The 19,371-nt window shown below is 36.5% G+C and overlaps 1 protein-coding gene and 1 long non-coding RNA gene across 2 annotated transcripts in view; one reads left to right on the top strand and one right to left on the bottom strand.

Annotated features, from left to right (window-relative positions):
- Positions 1-6,845, bottom strand: part of SLC25A3 (solute carrier family 25 member 3) — a 772,593-nt gene extending 765,748 nt beyond the window's left edge. Inside the window, exon 1 of the mRNA XM_050749349.1 lies at positions 6,842-6,845. The gene's annotated coding sequence lies outside the window, so the exon portion shown is untranslated. The remainder of the gene's footprint in view (positions 1-6,841) is intronic.
- Positions 4,415-19,371, top strand: part of LOC126931296 (uncharacterized) — a 64,405-nt gene continuing 49,448 nt past the window's right edge. Inside the window, exons 1-2 of the long non-coding RNA XR_007717823.1 lie at positions 4,415-4,481; positions 13,480-13,545. This is a non-coding gene — a long non-coding RNA (uncharacterized LOC126931296). The remainder of the gene's footprint in view (positions 4,482-13,479; positions 13,546-19,371) is intronic.

Genomic DNA, 19,371 nt, shown 5'->3' with positions numbered 1-19,371 from the left:
TAGGAAACAGTAAAACACGTGTAAGCTCATGGAGGGAAATGCATTCCAAAAGATTAATAGAGGCAAATTTTGAGGTGTCAAATGCCGGTTTACAAAATTTGGACTTTTTTTTGTTGTTGAGTATGCAGCCACAGATTTCGGAATAGAAGACTCACTCAAAAGCAGCATTAGAAAAGCTTACCCTTTCAGCTATGTCCAAGGAAAAGGGAGAAGAAGCTGCAGTTTGGAAGATTAGGTAGGGAACTACTTCAACAGTTTAGGTGGTAGTTGGTCTGAGTGTTGTGGGTTATTGTTGCGCTGATTAATAGTTTAGGTGGGAAGAAATGAGATTCATCCCTTTGATGAAAGACCATGGTACCATGAATAATCCTCCACACTTGTGTGAATTAGTTGTTTACATAAAAACTATTCAAGGAATAGTATTCATTAATTAAAAAACTTGTGATGGGAATAAGGATAAAGGGAGGAAGGAAGAAAGATTCTAAGACCTTTAAGTCCAAGGAGGTCAGACATGGTTGGAAAGGCCTTGCTTGGGCTGAGAAACATTCGGGTCCTGGGGCCTTAGGAGAGGAAGAGGTGACCTTGGAAACAGCTTCACATTGTTTTTAGATCTGGCCCTGACATTAAGCTGAAAATCTAATCTGAGTTCGGGATACTTTTCCATATCTTGTTCATTCATTAGGACAAAGAAACTACCATTCTACAGCATACTAGCACCCTTGTATCTACTATTAAACCACATCTTCTAAAACCTGGTTCTCATATTCTTGTGGTTCTTTGATAATATTTATAATGTAGCAGACTGTGGGTCTTGGAGCCAGACCAACTGGGTTAAAAAATCTGGCTCCACTCAGTTGCTGTCCTTGGACAAGTTCTCTAAATGCTCTACGCTTGAGTCTCCTCCTTTGTAAAATTATGATGACAATAGTTTTACCAACCACATGGAACGTTTTTGAGAATGAATGAGCTAAAAAACAAAGTGCTCCAAGAAATACCTGGCAGAAAGAAAATGCTCCGGAAATCTTAGCTATTACTATTAATGTTAGTTATCATTGCTGATCCTCATGGTGTTCCTAGCATCTAGCATTGTACTCAGCACATGCTCACTATTGCTCAATAATACTAATGAATAACATATGGCTTTTATTCATGTGCTGGGGTTATAAAGAAATATCCTAGTAAGCCATATATTTGTCTATCTCCATGATGTCAGGAGTCTACTTTAGATGGGGAAATAGCTCAAACCATTTTCCCACGAGCTTTGTTTCCCAAAGGTGACAAACGCTCACCAGCCGTGTGTATGGCATCATCATCATCATCACCACCACCATACTAGTTACTCTGTATTGAACACTTATTGTGTACTAGACATTTCTGTTTGACACAAATAGTTAATAAAAAACTAATATGTTCCAGGCACTGTTGTAGATCCTAGGGATAGAAAAGTGGAAAAAAAACTAGATTATTTACCCTTAAGGAGGTAGAACTTTATAAATATGATTCCGTTCAATCTTCATATAAATGAGGAAGCATTATCACTCCCAATTTATTGATGCAAAGTCTGAGGTGCAGTCTAGCTAGTAACTGATGAAAATTTATGTAACTCTTAGGTGGTTGATATGTGATATTACTCCAAGACTAACTTTTAAGTGTGTATCCTTTATAATAAACTATGCTGTTTCCTCAACATTTTGAACCTATAATGGACCAAGTATTTTCCTTTTTTTTTGTAAATGGCTATAGCTTATATTGAGTAAAAGCTCCAATATTTAAAGTTCTGTCAAATTGACACTTCTGAAAAAGATATGATATAAACATGACTAAAGGGCTAATCTGGATAGAATTCCAATAAGACATTTCTAAATACCTCTGGACAAATATTTTATCAATACACAAACATTTTTGTATTATTGAATACAAAAATTGTGTCATCATGTCAGGTTGCTTTTGGTTATGATTGAAAGCCTGTGCAAAGACGCTTAAGCAAAAAAAAAGCAACCATATTGGTTCATATAACCCAACCGTTGGAGGGCTTAGTGGATTCAGGAATGTCTGGATCAGGTGCTCAAAGAATATAAACAGGACTTTGTCTTATCTTCTCTATTTCTCTACTCTGCTTTCCTCGGTCAGAAAACTCTTCTTGTGCTTGACTTGTTATTTCATCTCATAATCTCATAGAAATGAAAGCCTCTTTTCTTATGGCTCTGGGAAAGCTCTTAAACCAGCTTGGGTCATGTGTCTACCAAGTCTAGAGTGGATGGAGCACTCTGATTCCAAATCATGCATGTACTTGAACCTTATGGGCCATGTTGCATTTTTATGGAAAGCTAGATTTCTAGACATCCTCAAAAGGAATGCTGGAAACACATAAATCCAATATAACTAGGAAAGCTCAAAACACATGACGGAGAGCAAGAAATGGGTGACAAAAAGTCCAATGAAGTTCAACAAACGAAAGCCACAGTTAATCACTGGAATCAAAGATTAATGTGGTCACTATGGTAAATTTCACTATGCTGCCATTTTGCCACACGGTTTAAATTAGTCATCTGAAATGTAAAACTAAAAAATTTATGTGGGATTCACATTTCATTAGAGTGATAAATAAATGCTGGAAATAATCCTTCAAATGTAAACATATGCTCTCTCTAGGTTAGGCCATAAAACAGTTCTACTAGAGAACCTTTTTTTTTTTTTTTTTTTTTGCTAGTTGCTAGAAACTTGTTCCCTTGTAAATTTTGAGTCTTCCCCAAAGAAAATCCTCTTCTTGTATAAATTTATGATCAAATTGAAGAAAGCATCTGAGCGATAAATTTTATGCATCCTCTATGCTTATGGATTTTTCTTTTATTTCTCTATTTTTCCATATCCCCTTGTCTTTGCTTCAGTTTCTTCCACTCTCCTCTCCCACCTAATGTCAATGTATCCATCAATAGCACTTGATCTGCATAAGGCCCTGCCATTGTGCAGGTATATATTGTGTTGAATAGAGCTAAAGAATTGCCCTGAAAGACTTCCAATAAAAGGTCATAACAATGTATGATTTTTCTGGAGAATTGGTACCAGTCCTGATGACAAAGTTTGCTCACACATGAAGGAGAGAAGAAAGGAAAAAGACTAATAATTTCTGAGCATCTTCCATGTACTAAATACTGTGTGAAGTAGATTTGCCTACATTCACTTACTAAAGTGCACCCTTTCCCCATCTGTGTTAGTCTGTTCAGGCTGTCTGTCAACAAACTCTAATAGACAGATGGCTTATAAACAACAGACATTTTTTTATTTCTCATAGTTCTGAAGACTAGGAAGACCAAGATCAAGGTGCTGGCAGATTCAGTGTCTGGTGAGAGCCCACTTCTTGGTTCATAGGCAGCCATTTCTTTTTTCTATAACCTCACATGGCAGAAGGAGAGAGGGATCTCTCTGGGGCCTCTTTATAAGGATCTAATACCATTCATGAAGGCTCCCCCCTTATAACCTAATCATTTCTCAAAACCCTCACCTCCTAGTGCCATCACCTTCAGGGTTATGATTTCAATATATGAATTTTGGAACTAAAACACAAACATTCAGACCGTAGTACCAGCTTCTGAGATCCAGCTAAAATCACCATTTTATAGATAAGGAAACTGGCCTAGAAAGGAGTGAATAACTTTGCCAAATGGACCAGCAAGCAAGAGTAAAAACTTGAAGCAAGTCTGCCTGGTTGCAGAACGCTTGTGTTTTCTAAGTCCAGTTATGTGGTGTTTGTGTCCTGACACCATGTTCTCTCCACTCTTTCTCCTAAAATGTTCTTTAATTTCCACTTCAATTTCATCCACAGTAATTCACTTTAGACCATCATCATCTTCCTCCTGGACTATAGCAAAAGCCTCCTAACTAATCTGCTTGACTCTTGTCTTCCTCTCTTCTATTCCGTTCTCCACTTCGCTTAAGCAAACATTCTAAATACAGATCCACTTGCTTTAAGCCTCTCAAAAGGCTCTTAAGTAAGTAGACTTTGGGTCAAGTCCAAAGCCTTTAACATGATCTGACACTTACCTGTTTAATTCACCTCCCCAGATTCATCTTTCATTTTCCTAATTTTATGTTCCAGGCATATTAAACTTTTCCTGGGTCCTCAATAATTATATGCTCATCACACCCACCAGTCTTTGTGCTTGCTGTTCTTTCTGCCACCTACCAATTTCCCTCTACTTTGCTGACTCCTATTAGCCCTTAGGACTTATTTTAAATGTCACTGCCTCTAGGAAGCCTTTCCTTATCGTCTAGGCTACGTTAGATTCTGTTTGTCATGGTGTATTGCTTTAGCACAACATGTTTCTTAGACAGAGTATTTATTACATCACAAGGAGGTCAGACACCATGGCAGTCCTATCCAACAGAGACTATGTGTATGCCCAAGGAGGTCAGACACCATGGCAGTCCTATCCAACAGAGACTACTCAATGCTTAGTGCAATGCCTGACACTCCACAGAAGGTACTCATTTTGTATTTCTTAAATGTTAAATGAATTCAAGGCATGTTTCTTGCCAGTGAGTCTCCCTGAGTCTCTCTTAGTAGATGGGTATATAACTGAGTAGTAGATATATAATAATTATGCGAACATTATCAAGTGGTATGCACCACGAATCAGTTACAAAATGCTAAATGAATAATGAAGAGCTATGTAAAGCATAGTTAAATAGTTCCTATAATTACTTATTCACTCTTCCAGTAAAAGAAGTTAATAAATATAATATGTCTAGATTATATGACATATGTAATGTTATGCCATGTACCAGAGATACAAAAAAATCATTTCTCCGGGTTCCAACAATCTACTTAGGGGTTTAAGACATACACACAGAATAGTTAAGCAAAACGGAAAGCATTATGGTCATTATGGCCTTAGAAGCTGGGAGAGAGGAAGATCAAGATTGGCTGGTATGTCAAGGGGGTCTGGATGAAAAAGATGGGTCCTGATGAAAAGTTAGGATTGGAAAATCAGAAGGGAGTGGGAAATAACATGATCAATAATAGAGTCAGAGGTGGGAGATGAGTTAGCTGGAGTGGAGGGTTTGTGTATAAAAGTTAGAAACAGGATTAGGTTAATTTTATAGGCCCATGAAGCCAAACTGAGAGTTTTGTATTTTATGCTATAGAAACAAGTTAGAAATTTTCCTGATATAAATGTGACATAGAAATATTGTTATTTTAGATGGATGGAACCTTTCCTGAGTCTTTCATAAACGTCTAGGTGTTCCTTGTTCTATGTTCCTAGTGTAATTGTATATACCTCCATTGTAGCAAATAGTGATCATTTTATTATTGTTGGATCTGTATTCTTACCATTAGACTGTAACTTCCTTGGGTAGGGAAGGATGCAATTTTGTTTTATATCCCCAGTGCATGGCCCATAGTGGGCATGCAATACATTTGTTGAATGACCAACTGAAGAAACTGGACAAAATCAGGATTACAGTTAATCATTCAAATAGGTGCTTTGCAAACAGAATGAAAAACATTTTATAATGACTTTTATTTGGACCCTTATCAAAATTTTGAAGCAAAATAAAGCAATATTATAGAATCATTATGTTGTAGAAGAGAATATATTTAAAAATCTTCATGTCGTAATGTTAAATAAAATCTACCAGGCAGGCACTCTGGCTCATGTCTGCAATCCTAACACTTGGGAGGCCAAGGCTGGTGGATCTCATTATCTCAGGAGTTTCAGCGCAGCAGTGACTCACGCCTGTAATCCCAGCACTCTGGGAGACCAAGGCAGGTGGATCACGAGGTCAGGAGATCGAGACCATCCTGGCTAACACGGTGAAACCCTGTCTCTACTAAAAAAATACAAAAAAATTAGCCAGATGTGGTGGTGGGCACCTGTAGTCCCAGCTACTTGGGAGGCTAAGCCAGGAGAATGGTGTGAACCTGTGAGGCGGAGTTTGTAGTGAGCTGAGATCGTGCCACTGCACTCCAGCCTGTGCGACAGAGCGAGACTCTGTCTCAAAAAAAAAAAAAAAAAAAAAAGAAAGAGCAGCTTGGGCAACATGGTGAAACTCCATCTCTCTAAAAAATACAAAAATTAGCTGGCTGTGGTGGCATGCACCTTTGCTGCCACTATTTGGGAGGCTGAGGTGGGAGGATTGCTTGAGTCTGCAGGGTGGAGGTGTGGTGAGTTCCGAATCACATCATTGCATTCCAGCCTGGGTGATGGAGCAGGACCCTGTTTCAAAAAAAAAAAAAAAAAAAAAAAAAAAGAAAACAAAATCTACTGAGAGGTCAGATCTCAAATACTGAGATTTTTAAATGACTATTGGGATTGTAGGAGATTTTGGCTTTGGTTTTACTTATCTGAATTTTTTAAGTTCTCTAAAAAAGTATGAACATCTCTCAAGTGATAATAATGAATCCTGATACTATTATAAAATTGTTAAAGGGATAATTTAGTATGTGATCTACATTTTCTGAAATTGCCTTATCTATTAGGGCAAGATTCCAATTTTGGAGTTACACATGAGAACAAAACCATCTATTTGTGAAATGTGAAGATGAGAAACATGCCGAACTATCCATCCTTTATGACCATCAAGTTCCTTTACTTTACAATATGATTTTCAATTACACTCTCAAGTGGCACTTTTATTTTATAATTTAAAATAACATGCTCAATAATATATATACCTGAGAGCAGCTTCACTACATCATAGTCAATGGAAATAAATCCTGCCCCTTTCCACTCTAGTGTACTTAATCTTGCAAATCTCTGTTAACTACATTGTGGCATTATGCATATGAGAAGTAGCAATTTTTTTTTTTTAACTACTTGGTGGGTGCTCACTCAGGTTTCCCCTGCATTTTGGTTTCAGCGGCACAATATATAAAATGGAATTTTTCCAAATCACATCCTATCTCTGCGTAAGTGTGTGCTTGCCTGTTGCTCACCCTGCAATTTCTCCTTGGTTTCCAAATACCTGTCCTCTGGCCCCTGGTGGAGCAGCTCCAGGAGAATAGTATCAGTCCCATCAGCCAAGCAAACAGCTGGATTTCCTCGGCAGACCTTTTGGTTGGTGGGCAACCGTGTGGACCCCAGTGACTCACACACTCATAATTAACGTGCACATAGGGGCTTCACATCCCGTGTTTGTCTTTTCACCTCCTGTAGTGCTTAAGTAATAAAAAGAGGACTTTTCTCCATTTTCTAAACCCAAACAACCTGCTTGGCTCCAGCCTCTGTGAGCCCTATTGCAGGTTTCTGTTTTCCTATTCCTGCTGATCCCTCTGGCTTTCAACCGAGGTTTAACCATAAGACTCCCATCAGAGTCCTTAAAGAAGAAAGGTTTTCAGCATGAGTACACTATATTAATAAATGAAACCCAACCTTTTAAAAATTACACTGTCAGAAAAACCCATTAGGCTGTAAAAGAGTTGAAGTAAACATTAGATTTTAATATCTACTGCTGCTTAGATTTTTCTGAACTGAAAAATCCCCAGTGAGCACTTAAAACTTCATTACTCCACCGAAAGGTTGTGAAAGGCTATTTAAAGGTTTTCAATTTTGTTGAAGTCTAGAGGTTATTACAACTGGAAAGAATACAAACCCTAATATTACAAGGAATGAAAGGAATGAAATTTATGTTCTCATCTTCCCTGCAGTTTAATCCAGGTCTATTAGATTCATTGGTAAAAATTAGGGCAGGTTGAAAACTTTTCTACAGGTTTGATGAAAAATAATGTTTGGACACTATGAAAAGGTATTGCTGTCTGCATCACACTCAGAGAAATGGTTTATCTCCCAGTTCTCTAGTCAGAAGTCATTTCAAGATCAGCTTCTGCTTGAAACCCCTTAATTAGTTTCAAAACTCAAAAAAAAAAAAAACAACTTAGTGCAATGCTGTGTCCTACCCAAAGAGCCAACACGAGAAATTGGACTTTCAACTCAAACTTACTAATGCAAAAAACTTGGTGGTTATGTTCTATTTCCGTGATTTTTTAATCCTATATTTTTAATGGGAGAAATTTGTGTCTTTTTTAGTGTGACAAATGTAGTATTGATATTATTTAATGAAGGAGTGTTAGATACTTTGTACAGCCCTCATTCTTATTTCAAAGACCCCCTTGACTTTTATTTCACTCAGCATCTGCACTGTAGAGTGGCTTTGGGCTATTTAATATAATGTTCTTGTCCATATGTCCTTTCATCTAATCTATCTATCTATCTATCTATCTATCTATCTATCTATCTATCTATCTATCTATCTATCTATCATCTATCTCTATCATCTATCTATCTATCTATCTATCTATCATCTATCTATATCTCTCTATTATCTATCTGCCTCTTTATCATCTATGTCTCTATCATCTATCTGTCTTTCATCTATCTATCTACTATCTGTCTTCTATCTATTATCTATCATCTATCTATCTATCATCTATCATGTCTAGTGTTGTGCTGCATGCTAGAATCATAAGAAGATTGCAGACTATTGTGAGGTGGATAATTTAACAAATTATAGCATAGGATGGAGTGAAGAGTGTTATTCTGGAGGTGTATTCAAGGAGCAATGAGCTCTCAGAGGAAGAGCCTAGCCTCCTTGTCTTTAAGGAAGGTTTCTTTGAGAAGGAGATATTCAAGCTGGAATTCAAAAGATGAGTCATGGAGGGAATGGGACAAAGGGAACGTCACAAAAGAAATTTTATACTTACAAATGCACAGCGGCATATAAGAGCACAGCATCTAATTCAGGATGGGTTGGCATAGAGGCTTGGCGTGAGATGAGTCTGAAAAAAGAGTCTGGGATGAATGGTGAAGGACTGCTGTTGAGGGATGTATTCAGTTTGGTTAGGGAGTTTAACAATTTTTTTTTCTATTTGTAAAAGTAATAATACATACTTACTGTAAAACATTGAAATTTTAGAAAAACATAAAGGAAAACATTAAAAAATAATCCATAATCCCATAATGTAGTGGAAATCATTGCTAATATTTCAGTATATTTCTTTCCAGCCTTTCCTGTATGCTTTCTTTTTTCTTCATATAATTGAAATTAAATCAAATTCTGCCTGTTGCTTTTCTTAAAAAAAATTGTAACTAGTACATGATTCTGTGTTATCTCTTCTTCATAATTATAATGATGTTTGCATCATAATCTGTCAATAAATGCAACCATTTTTAGTTGATGAATTTTTATATTATTTTTAAGTATTTGACATTACAAACAATGCTATCATGGCCATTGTCTGCCTGAGTATTTTTCCAGTGTTTGGATTATTTCCTGGGTTGTATTTATCAGATAATGTACATCATGTGCTCAGCACAGTACTTGATCCAAATATTACCAATTGTTATTGTTAGAAGTTGAAACATTGGGTAAAAAGTAAGAATAACTTTAAAGTTCCTGATAATAGATTATTAATTTTTTTCTGAATCGTTTTAATGATTTCTACTTCTGCAAGAGATAACATGACAGTCCCTCTTTCATTGTTTTGTCACCCACAGTATACATTAGCACAAAAATACTTTTGCTAATTACATAGTAAAACATAACATGCCATTGTTGTATTTTCTATGTCTTAGTTAAGTGATGCCAAATATTAATTTGATGTTTATTGACCTTTTGCTATTACTCTTCTGTCTTCATTTTCTTTGACCATTGTAAGGGATTCTGAAAACTCTGCTAGAGAACTTGGACTTTAACCAATTGGCAATGGAGAGTTACTGAAACTTTAAGGTTTTTGCAGTTGCATAAAAATGATAATCTAAGTAACATCATTCATTGCTCTTTGATTATTAGCTCTGTAATAACACTATTCACATATTGTTGTAAGAAGTATGATCATAATGATAGTATGATAACAAATAGCAATAGTAGCTGCCATTTATTAAATGCCTCCTGTGTACCATTGTCTGGGTAGTTCCAATATTATTTTAATTAATTCTCACAACACTATTAGATATTATAATCTCTGCAGCATAGCTTAAAGTTTAGGAGTGTCAAATGCTCATCATTCCTCTTGCCTGATTCTATCTAATAGAGAACTAACACAAGGAACACAACTAACTACAATGAAAATTCCAGACATTGTCTAAGGCTACATTTGGGACTTGCTATGTGACTTATTTAACTGCTTAACACTAATACATCTAAAATAAAAACAATTTGCATTCTGTTCATATCTAACTGCGCTAATTGACTTCAAAAACATTATTGTTGAACCTATTTCATAAAGACAGATGATTTAATGGATGACCTCTCTGAGAACTGTCACTTAGTAAAGTCATTAGGCAATTAGACTATTTAGGTGTAACTAGGCTATTTAGGTCCATAACTTCCCTAAGAAATTTCTCCTCAGTTTTAAGGAAGATTTTTATGGCATATTCCAATGGTAAGAAAGAGGATTATTTAAACAAAGAAATGTGAAAAAACAAACAAACAAAAATGGATTCACAATGTTGGTTTTGAATTATGGGTGACTCTTCAGCATCTAATTTTTTTATTCAAAAATATAATTGGTTCTTAATAGTAGTTGAAAATTGAAACTTGCCATTGTAGAGGAGGAGATAAACCCCAACAATCCAACAAATTCCTTTGGAATTTTAAATTGCAATAAATACTTTCAAGAAAAATTCCAGGAAGACCTAAACAAGTGGTGGAGAAGATAGCTCTGAGGAAGTGGGGTTTAGCTCGAGATTTGAAGGATACATTAGAAATAGCCTGGTCTATTATAGGGAGAAGGTATTCTAGGGAAAGATCCTAAAGCCGGAAAGAGTGTGGGTGCTTTGAGGAACTGAAAAAACCAGTGTGGTGGGAACCCAGGTTTGGTTGGGGATGAAACGAAGAGTTGGAGAGGAAATCGAGGATGCAAGACCCTGAAGGACGTTAACATTTTTTGGATTTTATTCTAAGTGCGATGAGAAATCATGATTTTTTTTTTTTTTTTTAACAAAAGGGTGATATGATCCTATTTACACTTAAAAAGTTGTATTTGGCTACTGTAAGCAGAAGGACCAGATGGAGAAAAAAGCAGCTGGAGAGAGCCAGTTAGGATATGAGGAAATAATATAGTATGTTATAATGGTGTCTTGGATTAAGGTCAGAGAGATGAGAAACAAAACCTGTGTGTATTGATTCAAGATATATACTGGAAGTAAACATCAAGATGGCTTGGTATAGGAGTTGAGTTGGAAGGTGTTTGCAAAGGAGATACCTATGTCATGAACAACTGAGGTATCTGAGATACCATTTAACAGAGAATGTAGATTGAAAGTGCAAGAGCTTGGGGGTAGAAGGTATTTATGATAGAAAACATCTTAGTACGCAGGAATAAAAAGTGGCTTCCTTATTCTGATAAAGGCTGTTTACTGAAAACCCACAGCAAACATTATTTCTAATGATAACATTTTAGAAGCATCTCTATAGCAAAACTATTTCTCATTAACTTGTTTAGCATTATACCAGAGTCCTTGGAAATATATAAGACTAAAAAGAAAGACAGTGGGAGAGGAAGAGGGAGAGGAGTAAGAGGAAGACAAGAAGAAAGCAAGTAATAGAAAAAAGATAAAATTAATTTTATTGGCATATAAAATACTTGTCTGTATTGAAAAATCTAAAAACTGTTCAAATTAACAAGAGGGCTCAGAATGCGGAAAGGCTGTAAGGTCTAATTCAATAAGTTCCTCAACACTAGCCATAAACATTAGAAAAAGACACCATTCGTAATAGATCAGTAGGGTATCTAAGAGTAAATGTAACAAAAATGTTCAAGATTTAAATGAAGAAAATTAGAAACATTAATAAAGACCATAAAATGGAACAAATGGAGATATATAACAGCCGTATAGATGGGACTTTCTAATTTTATGTAGATATAAATTCTCCACAATTAATATAAACAGTCAAAGCCATTGCAATCAAAATTTTACCAGATTTTTTCCCCTAGTACAGAAGTAAATTGGCTCTAAAATACATGTGAAAATAACAGAAAAATTAAAAATAAGGGTAGATTGGTGTTACTAGACAATGTGGAATTGATGCAGTAACAGACAAATATACCAATGCAACTAAAGAGAGAACCCAGAAACTGATATATTCTTGCAACAGAAGAGTGGTGGTACTACAAATCAGTTGAGGAAAGATGGACTAGTCTTTTAAAATGTTGGAACAATTGCCTTGTCAATCAATCAATCAATCAATCAATCAGTCAATTGTATCTGTAACTCACAGTCACAACAATTGTTTCTATAAGTATCAAAGTTTTAAATGTGAAAGGCAAATTTTAAAATTTATTTTTAAAAAATAAGAGACAATCATTAAGTTATGTGGATGACAGAATAATGTGTATTTTTTAAAGAAAGAAAAACATAACACAACAGAAAAATCTTGATAAACTTAGCTACATCAAAAAGAAAGCCTTTCACATAACAAAATACCTACAAATAATCTCAATAGACAATCCAAGCAGATGGAGACTGGGTAAAAAGATTTGTAACACATATTACCAGAAGTCAGCAAGTCATGGGCCATGAGCCAAGTCTACTTTTAAAAATAAAGTTTTATGGGAACAGAGCTGCACCCCAATGCTTCTGCACTGCAACAGCAAAGTTCAGTAACTGTGAGATCCTATTGCCCACAAAGCCTAAATTATTCACCGTCTGGCTATTCTTTAATCTCTTTATGTCCTTGTTCATTATTATTATTTAATATTAATTCACAAAGGTTTGTTGAGTACCTGCCATATGTACCTGATTAAGTGTAAAGTTCAGAAAATAGTTCATAGTTCTACAACTGGACATTTTTCTTTATCTGCCCTTACATTACTTAAACATTGAGCAAGTGCAATTGTGTGCCACTTTAATATATATTAACTCACACAATCATTCTACATATTATAAGCTTAAAGTGCAATTCAAACTGTGCACAAATAGCAGAGCTGTGAATTGAGTCCAAGTCCCCAAGTTCAGTGCTCTGTCATTATATCACAACCACCTTTTCTGTGATGGAAATACTTAAGGAAGTTATAAGCCAGGGCAGAAAACAAATGTGTAAAGACTCAACATGTCATGTGATGAATACTACCAAGGAGGTATCAAAATGTCCTGGAAGTATAGCAGGAGAAGAAAAGAATTCTGCCTTTGAAAGGTCTCAAATGGAAGGTAATATTCGAACTGGGCTCTTAAGGATGAGTAGAAGTGTGCCAGATGGGATAAAAGCAAGCCTCATTCCATAGAGAAGGAACATAATGCATAAAGTCATAGAAGCAAAAACTACACGGCTTATCCAAGGAAGAATGAAACCTAACTGTAGTTTCACCATTAGGTATATGTGTAGATGAAAGAAGTGATGTTTGTCAGGAAATGAGAAACAAATCAATTATAAAAGGATTTTTAAAAACCTGTGGTAATACTTTCCAAAAACAAAGGGGATCCATGGTTTAAGAAAAGATTTACAAAAACTTTTTTTTTTTTTTTTTTGCTGCTGCTGTAGGAATGAGAGTCCACTTGGTAGATGTTGACATTTCTGGGAGATTCTACAGGATAGAAAATAAGAAAGGTAAGTTTAAATTGGGATTGCTGAGAAAATATGACAGCTTTATGTATCATAAAGATACATAGCATGATACAGGGTCTTTATGTATCATAAAGATACATGGCAAGGTACAGCTTCTATGATAGCTTTATGTATCATAAAGATACATAGCAAGACACAGTGTCTGGACTTGATTCTGTTGGTCACTGGGAGACACTGGAGGTTTATAAGTGGCAGAGTGGCCTGATCTGATGTGATCTAGCAAGGTGACTGGTGGCACTGAGGAAAATGGGTATCAGAGGAGGAGCCTGTTGTTTGGAGGTTACTTTAGGCATCCAGGCAAGAGATGATGAGATCTGAATCAAGACACTGGGGAAACTTTCATTTACATTTTTGTGATATAATGTGTATTCTTTTCACATGTGATCATGATGTCTTTGAAAATCTTGACATTTCTGTATGGCTAGGACAGATGATTTACAAATAATTTAAATAAATGCTCTTTTTTCCAAGAAGCTGGGTAGCTTTTGCATCACTCTTGTTAGTCAATTTTTATAGTATTTGTTAGTTGTGCCTAATAAATATTTTAAAAATTGAAGTACTAGTCTGCTTTCATACAGCTATACAGAACTACCTGAGACTGGATAATTTATGAAGAAAAAAGTTTTAATTGACCCACAACTCCTCATGGCTGAGGAGGTCTCAGGAAACTTGCAGTCATGGCAGAAGGTGAGGGGGAAATAAGGCACGTCTTACATGATGACAGGAGAGAGAGAGAGCGAGGGGAACTGCCAAACACTTTTAAAGCATCAGATCTCGTGAGAACTCCCTCACTATCATGAGAACAGCATGAGGCACACCGCTCCCATGATCCAGTCACCTCCCACCAGGTACCTCCCTCAACACATGGGGATTACAATTTGAGATGAGATTTGGGTGGGAACACAGAGCCAAACCACATCAACTGACTAACAAATATGAACCAAGAACAAACTGCTTATGCCAGTGGATACTGGAGTCGTAATTATTTAACTGAAATAAGAAGCAGAAGAGGTAATCATGCTGTATACCCCATCTGCAAAAGCAAATTCAAAGTTCTCATCCGCAGTAGCTTCCCTATGACTGCCACATATTCTTTAGTTATTGACAAGGCAGATTTCAACTGGGGATGAGCAACCACAAGCCTTGAGTGGTAGAAGGGCGGTATCTTGAAAGCAGAGGAACATCTCCGGCAGGCCATTCTCAGTGCATCCTTCATTCCTTTGCTTTAAGCACTGTATTTCCTCTATGGTCCTTTTAGAATCTAGTGGGGGAAATCACTGGTTTGAGTCCCAAGCCCATAAAGTCAATGAATTAATAAGATTTATTTTCTTTGTTGCTTTAGAGACAATGATTATTGTGAGAACTGGTACAGAGAGGAAAGGGGATATTGAAATAAGAGAACTATTATGGAGTAAGGAAGATGTAGAGATTTTGAGAAAAAGCTCCCAGCTTATCTGTAGTTTTGACTAGATCTAGTCCTGGTAACTAAGTGAATCAGTATTTTGTGCATGTTATAGCTCAGATAATCTCAGATTAAGAAATAATATTAGGCTGGGCATGGTGGGTCATGCCTGTAATCCCAGCACTTTGGGAGGGAGGCTGAGGCAGGCGAATCATGAAGTTGAGAGATCGAGACCGTCCTGGCCAACATGGTGAAACCCCATCTTTACTAAAAATACAAAAATTAGCCGGACGTGATGGCACGTGCATGTAGTCCCAGCTACTCAGGAGGCTGAGGCAGAGGTTGCACTGAGCTGAGATCGTGCCACTGCACTCCAGCCTGGCAACAGAGTGAGACTCCGTCTCAAAAAAATAAAATAAAATAAAAAAAGAAATGACACTAAATATCATGTTGCCCCACTGTCATCTATTGCATGAGTATTCCTTATAACACTCACAGCAAGTGATCATGTACCTTTTCCTTGAACCCTTCAAACGACATGCATGTCTTGATTTCCCAAGGCAACCCCTTTATCATTCAGGCAAAGATTGAAATTTTGTTAACTTATTCTTTACATGGAACCCAAATCTGTGTTCTTGAGACAAAAGGTTTTCTTTTTTCTTAGGGAAACTAGAAACAGAAAGGTTTAAGGAAAATAGAATGTATGGATTACTGGAAAAAGTGGAACAACCAATATTTGTCAGCAAAATGAGCTGGATGGAGAATTCTAGTCACTTGGAGTGAGAGTGGAAATACAAGAAGAATATAGCAAAAAGGGGTGGAAAATGTAGATCAATTCTGACCATTTTACTACTGTGTCTTAAAATACTTGTTGAATATATGAATGGGGTTGGGAGGAAGTTTTCTTCATTTCTCCTTCCTTTTAAATAAAACACCTGCAGGTAACTCTCATGTGCAGTCAAGGTTGAGAACCACTGCACTAGACACTGCCTATTCAAAGGTCCTTAAAGCAACAGGATTGGACAACACCTAGGAGATCTGGTGTCCTGGAGCCAGCTTGAACTGATCTGAAAGAGCTGATTGTGCACATCTTTGTCCAAATCCATGTTTACTGGCATTGTATTGATCACTTGAAATAGGCTGAGGAGGGAGTATTTATAACAATGGAACTGTTAAATGCCCTTCCGACCACTGGTCCAAAACTCTTGTCAAATATTTGCCAACATACATCTAATTAGGGGCTTCTTAGAAATGCAGCATCTCAGGCTCCACCGAAATCTACTGGGTGGATTTTAACAAGGTCAAAATCAAATTTTTTAAAAAAATTATACTTTAAGTTCTGGAATACATATGCAGAATATGCAGGTTTGTTACACAGGTATACACGTGCCATGGTGGTTTTCTGCACTTATCAACCGTCATCTACATTAGGTATTTCTCCTAATGCTCTCCCTCCCCTATCCCCTCATCCCTTGACAGGCCCCAGTGTGTGATGTTCTCCCTGTGTCCATGTGTTCTCATTGTTCAGCTCCCACTTATGGGTGAGAACATTCAGTGTCTGGTTTTCTGTTCCTCTGTTAGTTTGCTGAGAATCATGATTTCTAGCTTCATCCACGTCCCTGCAAAGGACACGAACTCATTCTTTTTTATGACTGCATCATATTCCATGGTGTATATGTGCCACATTTTCTTTATCCAGTCTATCATTGATGGACATTTGGGTTGGTTCCAAGTCTTTGCTATTGTGAATGCTGCCATAATAAACATAGGTGTGCATGTGTCTCTATAGTAGAATGATTGATAGTCCTTTGGGTATATACCCAGTAATGGGATTGTTGGGTCAAATGGTAGTTCTAGTACTAGATCCTTGAGGAATCACCACACTGTCTTTCACAACAATTGAACTAATTTACACTATCACCAACAGTGTAAAAGTGTTCCTATCTCCACATCCTCTCCAGCATGTGTTGTTTCCTGACTTTTTAATGATTGACATTCTAACTGGCGTGAGATGGTATCTCATTGTGGTTTTGATTTGCATTTCTCTAATGACCAGTCATAATGAGCTTTTTTTCCTATTTGTTGGCCACATAAGTGTCTTCTTTTGAGAAGTGTCTGTTCATATCCTTTGCCCACTTTTTGATGGCATTGTTTGATTTTTTTCTTGTAAATTTGTTTAAGTTCTTCGTAAATTCTGGATATTAGTCCTTTGTCAGATGGATAGATTGCAGCAATTTTCTCCCATTCTGTAGGTTGCCTGTTCACTCTGATGATAGTTTCTTTTGCTGAGCAGAAGCTCTTTAGTTTAATTAGATCCCATTTGTCAACTGGCTTTTGTTGCCATTGCTTTTGGTGTTTTAGTCATGAAGTCTTTGCCCATGCCTATGTCCTGAATGGTATTGCCTAGGTTTTCTTCTAGGGGTTTTGTGGTTTTAGGTTTTACATTTAAGTCTTTAATCCATCTTGAGTTAGTTTTTGTACAAGGTGTAAGGAAGGGGTCCAGTTTCAGTTCCTGGCATATGGCTGGCCAGTTTTCCAAACACCATTTATTAAATAGGAAATCCTTTCCCCATTGCTTGTTTTTCTCTGGTTTGTCAAAGATCAGATGGTTGTAGGATGCGTGGCATTATTTATGCGGACTCTGTTCTGTTCCATTGGTCTATATATCTGTTTTGGTACCAGTACCATGCTCTTTTGGTTACTGTAGCCTTGTAGTATAGATTGAAGTGAGGTAGTTAGTGTGGTGCCTCCAGCTTTATTCTTTTTGCTTAGGATTGTCTTGGCTATATGGGCTCTTTTTTTGTTCTATATAAAATTTAAAGTAGTTTTTTCTAACACTGTGAAGAAAACCAGTGGTAGCTTGCTGGGGATAGCATTGGATCTATAAATTACTTTGGTCAATATGGCCATTTTCATGATATTGATTCTTCCTATCCATAATCATGGAATGTTTTCCCATTTGTTTGTGTCCTCTCTGATTTCCTTGAGCAGTGGTTTGTAGCTCTCCTTGAACAGGTCCTTCACATCCCTTGCAAGTTGTATTCATAGGTATTTTATTCTCTTTGTAGCACCTATGAATGGTAGTTCACTTACTATTTGGCTCTGTGTTTGTCTATTATTGGTGTATAGGAATATTTGTGATTTTTGTATCCTGAGACTTTGCTTAAGTTGCTTATCAGCTTAAGGAGATTTTCAGCTGAGATGATGGGGTTTTCTAAATATACAACCATGTCATCTGCAAACAGAGACAATTTGACTACCTCTCTTCCTAATTGAATACCTTTTATTTCTTTACCTTGCCTGATTGCTCTGGCCAGAACTTCCAATACTAAGTTGAATAGGAGGAGTGAGAGAGGGCATCCTTGTCTTGTGTCGGTTTTCAAAGAGAATGCTTTCAGCTTTTGATCATTCAGTATAATATTAGCTGTGGATTTCTCATAAATAGCTCTCATTATTTTGCGATACGTTCCATCAATGCCTAGTTTATTGAGAGTTTTTAGCATGAAGGGGTGTTGAATTTTTTCAAACGCCTTTTCTGCATCTATTGAGATAATCATGTGGTTTTTGTCATTGGTTTTGTTTATATGATGGATTCCGTTATTGATTTGCGTATGTCGAACCACCCTTGCATCGCAAGGATGAAGTCAACTTGATCATAGTGGATAGGCTTTTTGATGTACTTCTGGATTTGGTTTACCAGTATTTTATTTAGGATTTTCACATCAATGTTCATCAGGGATATTGGCCTGAAATTTTCTTTTTTTGTTGTTTCTCTGCCAGGATTTGGTATCAGGATGATGCTGGTCTCATAAAATGAGTTAGGAAGGAATCCTTCTTTTTCTATCATTTGGAATAGTTTCAGAAGGAATGGTACCACCTCTTCTTTATACCTCCTATAGAATTCAGCTGTGACTCCCTCTAGTTCTGGGATTTTTTTAGTTGGTAGGCTATTAATTATTGCCTCAGTTTCAGGACTTGTTATTGGTCTATTAAGGGATTCAATTTCTTCCTGATTTAGTCTTGGGAGGGTGTATGTGTCCAGGAATTTGTCCATTTCTTCTAGATTCTCTAGTTTATTTGTGTAGAGGTGTTTATAGTATTTTCTGATGGTAGTTTGTATTTCTGTGGGATCAGTGGTGATATCCTGTTTATCACTTTTTGTTGTGTCTATTTGATTCTTCTGTTTTTTTTTTTTTTTTTTTTTTTTTTTTTTTTTTTTTTCTTTTTTACTGGTCTGGCTAGCATTCTACGTTTTTTGTTAATCTTTTCAGAAAACCAACTCCTGGATTCACTGATTTCTTTCTTTCTTTCTTTCTTTCTTTCTTTCTTTCTTTCTTTCTTTCTTTCTTTCTTTCTTTCTTTCTTTCTTTCTTTCTCTCTTTCTCTCTTTCTCTCTTCTCTCTTTC

This window comes from Macaca thibetana, chromosome 11 (genome assembly GCF_024542745.1).
Source record: "Macaca thibetana thibetana isolate TM-01 chromosome 11, ASM2454274v1, whole genome shotgun sequence".
NCBI lineage: Eukaryota > Metazoa > Chordata > Mammalia > Primates > Cercopithecidae > Macaca > Macaca thibetana.
Note: the sequence above shows the minus strand (reverse complement) of the source record. Positions and strands in the feature narration are given on the sequence as shown.